Below are 8963 nucleotides of genomic sequence, written 5' to 3' on the forward strand. Positions count from 1 at the left end.
GGCAGGCGGACTCTCAACCACTGCGCCACCAGGGAAGCCCAACAAACTGCACTTCTTAGCAACAATGTGGAACGAATTACTGATACGGGAAACAACAAGGATGAATCTCCGATGGTTATGCTGAACAAAGGCCAGACAAAAAGAGTACACACTGTAGGGTTCCTCCTATGTAACTATGATACTGTGATTTATAATAACAAATACGTATTTTGTCTTCATCACCACTAATGGCACAGAGCTCCTAAAACTTAGAATTTCCTAAGTGGTAAGAGCTATAAAGGGGTCTTTTGACACAAACCAACCCCTTTGAACCACACTTGCGTATGTTAATGAAGTGACTTCCGGACCTTCCCTAAGGATGGGGGCTGGTTGCCAGGGGAACCAACCCAGTGATTAGAAGGTTGGAATTTTCAGTCCCACCCCCAGACCTCTGGGGAAAGGAGAGGGGCTGGAAACCATGTTCAGTCACCCACCGCCAATGATCTAACGAATCGTGCCTGTCATGAAGTCTCCAGAAACCCTCCAAAAGATGGGGCTCAAGAGCTTCTAGGCTGGTGAACCGGATGCATCCACGTGCCAGAAGGGTGGTGCACCCCAAATTCACGGGGTTCTGTGTCTCATCATCGAGCCGCTCACTCATACCTCTGAAGGTCCTTCGCAACAGCCTGGTCGTCCATCTAGTGGGTAAACTGGTTTCCTGAGTTCTGTGCACCATCAGGCCCAGACAGGGGTCACGGGAACCTTGGATTTACAGCCACTCGGCCAGAAGTGCAGGTAACAAAGGAAGCTGGGGGGCTTGGCTGGGGGGATCTTGTGGGACAGGCCCTTCACCTGTGGGATGGGTGCTCTCTCCACCAGATAAACGTCAGAACTGAGTTGAACTGCAAGCCACCTGGCCGGTGTCACCAAACTGCTTGCCGTGGGGACACTACATGCCTGGTGTCAGAGTGAAGAAGCAGGAGACACACAGAGGACTGCTTTTCCTTTACAGTAACATTCTGGAAACGCACACCAATCTCACGACAGAGAGCAGATCCGTGCTTGCCTGGAGGTGCGGGAGAGACGGTGGGGGGTGGGGAGAGTGACAAAGGCCGGAGGAACCTTCCACGGGCGACAGCGTGCGCGCTCACGGCTGCGTGCACAGGTCAGAACTCACCAGACTGCACCTTTCAAACATGCATCATTTACTGTTGGCCAGTTACGCCTTATTGAACGAAGGTCTTATATGCAAAACATACAAAGAACTCTCAAAACTCAATAATAAAACTATCCAATTAGTTTAAAAACTGGATCCGTGGGGTTGGATAAGAGATAAGAGCAGAATACAAATTGGGAGATGCCTGGAAAATTATTTCATATTTAGATTTTGACACGATGGTCAGGGAGAAAGAATTACTGTGAGCCACAGACACGGGACGAAAGACCACGACAGAAAAAAAACAGAAAAAGATAAATTTAGCAACTCGTCAGGCGCCACAGTTAATGGCTCGATGAATACAGCAAACGGAAATGCTAACTCACTTCCTAGGAAAAGTTTTCCTCCTACAGAGTTCCATCCTCCAGAGTGGATGTGTCCCCGCTCCACCATCAGGGATGGGCAGTGCAAACAGTGAGCACAGACAGCCACCCTGAAAGGGGCCTGGGCCTGGCACAGCAGCCGAGCAAGCCAGACCAGCGAGCAGAACCCAAGTTCTTCAGGAGCTCAAGCCCACTACACCCCAGTCCTCACCTCCAAGATGGAAGCAACGCCTGCCTGCTCCCCTCCGAGGGCTCCGATGAGACCTCTGATGACGTGGTACACCAAGGCCACAAACAGCGTAAAGCGGATCCCAAACCCCAGATGCTACCCCTGTGAAGGAATCAGTGCTTACCTGACACATTAGAAAACGAACTCTGTACCTCCCTTTGCCCGTTAGCTGGACAAGGAGGGGAAGAATGGTCTAGCAGCACCACAATCAGGCTGCGATCACACTGAGACGCGTAGGAAAGGCTCACAAGCTGCTCAACGCGATGTTATTGTCACTATTTATGACCCACACTAAGTATCTGTTACATGAATGCCCTTTTAAATAAAACTAAAATTGTCAGCTTCTTATTCAAAGTACAATAAACATATGACCCATGGACACTTTAGAAACACAACATTAAGCTGAGTGAACACTGCGTTATTTTCATAACATGAAACACATGAATAAACCCTCAGAAGCTATAACCATCCAGAGTGGCTTTAGCACTTGTGAGGGTGAACTGATCTCAGAGAATCTTCAGGGACTCAGACTCTACCTGTATGACCTATGACCTCAAGGTTTAATTCTCAAAAGCCTCTAGTTTTTGTTTCTATTTACTTGACCATAAATTGAAAGTCTTCTTGAAGATTAGGCAGCATCTCCTCTTCTTGTTACGAAAGATGCAGCACTTATTTTTCTCTGTCCTACTCTTTTGCACCAATTACTTGAGAACAACGTTCACCAAACAAATTAATGAAGCAAATCCAAAATGCGTTAAAAATAAATGTAAGCTCCTAGAGGAAACAACAAATTATAAGATACAAAATTAGATCATTTACCAAGTGTGTAAAGAAAACACTAACAGCAGAGCCTGAAATATCCACTTGGACCATATGGAGCTTCCACTTTTGTTGGTCAAAAATAGCCAAACGTTGGCAACTCATACGAACGACATCCTGAAATAAGGTCAAAATAGCAGAAAAGCTGTAGAACCTACCAACTGTTCCCTAGCAGACACGCTACAGATCTTGAGCCTGTATTTTTAGAAACCAAAAGCATCCTGGTGGCAATATTTTTGGCAACTAGTAGCTGTGTTCATGAAAGATAGTTAAGATAAACTGAATGGTTATTTTAGTTAACCACTCCCAACTGTTGGCACTATGCAAGTACCAGAGAAATACTAGTAAAATATCTAACATTTGCAACACTTGGTCTCAAAACATCAAGCCTGGCACCCTATCGGCTTCATTCTTCTCAACACAGTCCAACAGGTGAACCGTGACCATTCGGGGTTTCTAGTTCACCTTATAGAAAATCAACCAAAGAAACAAAATCATAAAGCTAACGATGGTAACCCCGTTACAGGTGATAAATGGGAACATTTTACATACCTGAGCCTTTTATTATATACGTTATGTCATTTACACCCCACTACAACCTTATGGGTTGGCACTGCCCTCGCTTAACAGATAAAGAACTCAGGGCTCAAAAATTAACTTATCCAAAGTGACATGATTCATAAGTAGAAGAACTTAAACTCAAAACCAGTTCTGCCACATGCCGTGGAGCGGCTGGGCCCGTGAGCCGTGGCCGCTGAGCCTGCACGTCCGGAGCCTGTGCTCCGCAACGGGAGAGGCCACAACAGTGAGAGGCCTGCGTACCGCAAAAAAAAAAAAAAAAGTTCTGGTGGGTGCCAAAGTCTTATGATGTTTCTGCAACTAAGACCCTCTACCAGCATCACCATCCGAGGGTCCACGGTCTCTCAGATGCTCTGAGGAATGTTTTCAATGTTTTCAGCAGCTTATCAAGATTATTATCCTCCTTTTACAGATAAGGGAAATGAGGATCAAGGATTTACGTGGATTTTGCTCGAAAGCTTAATTAAGCCTCTATGTTTTTAGCATTTGGACCCAAGATCTTCCGTAACTTCTAAATTTACACTCGTCCCCTGCGCTATACCAAGTACTGAGCACCAAGTGACAGGGCCGGTAACGTGTAATGAAATGCACACAATTATTAAATTTGTTTAAGATTTGTAAGTATTCTACTTAGGCCGAAAAACAATTTCATTGCAAGAGACTTAGAAATGATCCCAGTAAAACCACCCAGAGATGCTGTCCTGTCATAATTCTCCCAGACAACTGGGACCACGACTCAAGATTCCCTCAGCCCCACACTGCCAACCACCGCAAAAATGAGCAAGTACTTGGAAATTACATAGCAGCCATTAAAAGGCACAATATGTGTCTTATATTATCACACAAAACACGTCTGTATAGTCTAAGAACTGTTAACTCCTCCAAAGTTAAGTGAGGGTTGTAACAGATTTAACAAATAACGTTGTTTGCCCTCACAAAATTTTAGAGGACATCTTTATATTGTTTCAGATAGCCTTTTTCTTTAACTTAAAAAACAAAAGCTATTTAATGAAGTTTAAACCAATGTGTAACTTTTAAATACTACACGTGGCTTTCCAGTTATATCAACGGAAAGAAGAAGATGCTGAAATAAGACTCTCACAATAGATTATGCTGACTTTTAAAACTTTAAAGAACAGTAATTTAAACCCACAAGTGATATAAATGTTGCCTTGCTTTTATGATTTTCAGATCATGACCACAGAACCCAAAATGTAGTAGATTTTATGTGCTGGCATTCAACAGCTATTCCCCAACTCCTGCTCTCCCTTCTATATCACAGAGGCTGGCAGGCTAAAGCAACATTTCTCAGGCCCCTTGCTAGGGGAGTTCTAAATTTGCTTTTGCTTCTTTCCCTAACCATATGCCTTTTATTTCTTTTTCCTGCTTTATTGCACTGGCTAGGACAATTCTGAATAGGAACGTTGAGTGACTAGCCTTGCTCCTAATGTCAGGCAAAAGCATTCAGTCTTTCACCAGTAATTGTAATATCAGCTGTAGGTTCTTCATAGACAGCTTTTATCAAGTTCAGGAAGCTCCCTTCTACTCCAACTTTTTTGAGAGTTTCCTTCTGTTCTTAGTTTTCTGAGTTTTTAATCATGACCGGATGATGAATACTGTTAAATGCTTTTTCTACATCTATTGAGTTGATCATAAGGGTTTTAAAAATTCTGTTGTTTAGTTTGTTGATATTGTGAATTATTCCTGCATTTCTGGAATAAATGGTCCTTGGGCATGATATATTACCCTTTCTATATAAACTGTATTTAATTTGTTAATATTTTGTGGAGAAATATCCGTTTTTTGTATCAGAGTAATACTGACCTCATAAAATAGTGTTCCTTTCCTTCTGTTTTCTGAAGGGTTTGTATATAATTGGTATTATTTCTTTCTTAATAGGTTGGCAGAATTCACCAATGAGACCATGTGGGCTCAGAGCTTTCTTTTGGGGACAATTTTTAACTACACATTCAATTTCTTTAATAAAGAGCTATACAAGTTACCCATTTCTTTTTTTTTTTTTTTAAGATTTTTTTGATGCGGACCATTTTTAAAGTCTTCATTGGATTTGTTACAATATTGCTTCTGTTTTATGTCTTGGCCTTTTGGCTTGCAAGGCACATGGGATCTTAGCTCTCCAACCAGGATCAAACCCGCACCCCCTACATTGGAAGGCAAAGTTCTTAGCCACTGGCCCGCCAGGGAAGTCCCTATCCGTTTCTTCTTGAGTGAGGTTTGGTAGGTTGTATCTTTGATGGAATTCATCCATTTAGCCAAGTTATCGTATGCATTAAGTGGCTCATAACATTTCCTTATCTTCCTATTAATATCTGTAGGATCTAGATTGATGGTCTCTCTTCTCTCTCTTTTTCCTGATCACTATGACTACAGGTTCGTCACTTTTATTGATCTCATCAAAGAAACAGCTTTTGGTTTCACTGATATTTCTCCTATTTTTTTTTTTCCTGTTTTTTATTTCATTGTTTTCTGCCCTTATCTTTATTATTTTCTTCCTCTGCTTGTTCTGGGTTTAATTTGCTCTTTGCCTTCTAGTGTCTTTTTTTTTTTTAATTTATTTTTTTGAAGTATAGTTGATTTACAATGTTGTGTTAATTTCTGCTGTACAGCAAAGTGATTCAGTTATAAATATATATATTCTTTTTCATATTCTTTTCCATGATGGTTTATTACAGAATATCGAATATAGTTCCCTGCCTTCTAATTTATTTTCTTTTCTAACATCTTTATTGGAGTATAATTGCTCTACAATGGTGTGTTAGTTTCTGCTGTATAATAAGGTGAGTCAGCTACACGTATCCACACGTCCCCATATCTCCTCCCTCTTGCGTGTCCCTCTAACCCTCCCTATCCCACCCTCTAGGTGGATATAAAGCACTGAGCTGATAAAGTAAAAGTTCACATCATTGTTTCAAAGCTTGTCCTCTAATGTAAGCCTTTAACACTATAAACTTCCCTTTGAAGCACTGCTTTAGGCACATCCCATAAATCTTGATACGTTTTATTTTCATTTTCATTCAAGATATTTTCTGATTTCCCTTGTGACTTCCCCTTTGACCCGTGGGATCTTTATAATGTGATGTTTAATTTCAAAATATCTGGTGATTTCCCAAACATCTGATACTGATTTCTAGCTTAATTCTGCTGTGGTCAAAGAATTCAGACATACTCCTGGAAAATTACCTGTAACATGAAAGTATGGGAATCAACATCAGTTTTTTGATAGGAAGGTACTGGAATGCTATGGCCAAGGTCAAGGTGAGGCAGGATGAGAGGTCGAGGCTTCTGGCGTGCCCCACACACAGATATCAAGAGTAATACGTTCTCTCTCAATACCAACTCAGAACCAAGACCTGTTATTCTTCCTCTACCCTTAATGCAAAAAAGGACAATTCCACAAACATCAAGTGATTTTTTTCACCCTATAAAGCAGGCAAGACAGACGGCAGAATTTTGTACAGAAGGAAAGTGAGGTTCCAAGCAGGACCTGCCTTCCTAGTACACCATCCTCGTTACTCTTGAGGCATTCCTCAAAGACAGGGAAATACAGGTCATTTAAACCCGTAAATAATTCAAAACCTCATTTGAGCCACTGTTGGAATCACCACTTCACTTCAGAGTGAGTTACAGTAACACCTGAGGAGGTTTAAGTTTTATCATCTTGGCTTCTCATACCCACTCGTTATAAACAAGATCCAAAAAATAATGAACTGGTTAAACCTCAGGAAACAGAAAGTAAATGGGCAAGATATATAGGGGGGGAAATGAGACCCCAGTTTAATGAGTCAAAAACTGCATATCCATACTTGTTCACGTAAAAATTAATAGGAAATGAATATATCAAATTATAGTTTTTCTCTTTCAACCTCTCACTGTTGATTAGGACCAAAAGCTCTAAAATATTATCTGCTGTTAATATTTATAGATTAAAATATATTGATATTTTGAAACACTAACATATTTTATCCTACTCCATTTCAAATTCAAATTCTAAACTATAATGTTATAGAAATTAAATGGCTTTAAGGGTAAAAGGCACACAGTCTTACCGTGTAACTGTTGACTTATGGGTTGCAGAAATGTCCCTCAGGTAGCATCACCACTTTGGCTCAGATATCAGTAGTAACAGCAATCAAAATTAAAACTAAGAAGAAAGAAAAAAAAAAAAAATTAAGTACCGGCAAGCAAAATGCATTCACGTCTCCAAGAAAGTCTTAAATTCAAATTTCACATTCCAATAATTTCGTCAAGGGAGCTCTAGTCCCAGAACTAGTTCTTTTTAAGTTAGTTTAAGCAGGGAGCTAATAAGGAATGTGAATTCCGGTATAATTCCCACTCTCTATCCTGGAATAAGCTCTGAAATTAACTTCAAGGTATCTAGTAAATAACAGCCTAAGGGAAGAAAAACAAAAAAGCCCAGTATACCACAGGTCTATTCAACTGAACTGCTTACACACATTTTAGGTTTGTGACCGCCCACAATTAATTGAATACAGATCATTTGCATAAGAACTCAAGTCAATAAAAATCTTGGCGATCACTTCACAAATATTTTAATAGTACATGTGGGGATAAAACAGTAATGACAACTTAAAACCGGCTGAATTGACCCTAGAAAGTGTTTCCAGGATAACTGATATTAACAGCAAGCCTACAGAGTTATCTGAAGATAAACACTGTTTGTGGTACCAAAAATATAGTACAGTTTCCTACCCAAATAGTTACCATTCAGTTAGGAGAATACATTTAAGAAACATGTAGAGAACAAGCATTCATTCGGCAGAACATTTCTAAGCATCTTGCGTAAGCTGGCCCGCCTTTAAACCCTGCAGACACAAAAAATCTAGAAACAATAAATGCTGGAGAGGGTGTGGAGAAAAGGGAACCCTCTTACACTGTTGGTGGGAATGTAAATTGATACAGCCACTGTGGAGAACAGTATGGAGGTTCCTTAAAAAGCTACAAATAGAACTACCATATGACCCAGCAATCCCACTACTGGGCATATACCCTGAGAAAACCATAATTCAAAAAGAGTCATGTACCAAAATGTTCATTGCAGCTCTATTTACAATAGCCCGGAGATGGAAACAACCTAAGTGTCCATCTTCGGATGAATGGATAAAGAAGATGTGGCACATATATACGATGGAATATTACTCAGCCATAAAAAGAGACGAAATTGAGCTATTTGTAATGAGGTGGATAGACCTAGAGTCTATCATACAGAGTGAAGTAAGTCAGAAAGAGAGAGACAAATACCGTATGCTAACACATATATATGGAATTTAAAAAAAAAAAATGTCATGAAAAACCTAGGGGTGAAACAGGAATAAAGACACAGACTTACTAGAGAATGGACTTGAGGCTATGGGGAGGGGGAAGGGTAAACGGTGACAAAGCGAGAAAGAGGCATGGACATATATACACTACCAAACGTAAGGTAGATAGCTAGTGGGAAGCAGCCGCATAGCACAGGGAGATCAGCTCGGTGCTTTGTGACCCCCTGGAGGGGTGGGATAGGGAGGGTGGGAGGGAGGGAGACGCAAGCGGGAAGAGATATGGGAATATATGTGTATATATAACTGATTCATTTTGTTGTGAAGCTGAAACTAACATACCATTGTAAAGCAATTATACTCCAATAAAGATGTTAAAAAAAAAAAAAATGACTGAGAAAACGCCTGCTCACGAAAGAACTGAGTCTTGCAAGGGTGACTGATGCGCGTAGATAATTATAATACAACACGGTAGATTCAGGAAAGAGCAGGGCAGCCCAGAAGTGGGCTGGGGTATAGCA

General features: G+C 40.7%; 1 protein-coding gene across 1 annotated transcript in view; it reads right to left on the reverse strand.

Annotated features, from left to right (window-relative positions):
• WASF3 (WASP family member 3) overlaps positions 1-7387 on the reverse strand; it is a 53497-nt gene extending 46110 nt beyond the window's left edge. Inside the window, exon 1 of the mRNA XM_027116635.1 lies at positions 7213-7387. The gene's annotated coding sequence lies outside the window, so the exon portion shown is untranslated. The remainder of the gene's footprint in view (positions 1-7212) is intronic.
• Between the last annotated feature and the right edge of the window lie 1576 nt (positions 7388-8963).

The sequence above is a fragment of the Aethalodelphis obliquidens genome, unplaced genomic scaffold, assembly GCF_003676395.1.
Source record: "Aethalodelphis obliquidens isolate GAN/ISIS:26980383/991018 unplaced genomic scaffold, ASM367639v1 scaffold16, whole genome shotgun sequence".
NCBI lineage: Eukaryota > Metazoa > Chordata > Mammalia > Artiodactyla > Delphinidae > Aethalodelphis > Aethalodelphis obliquidens.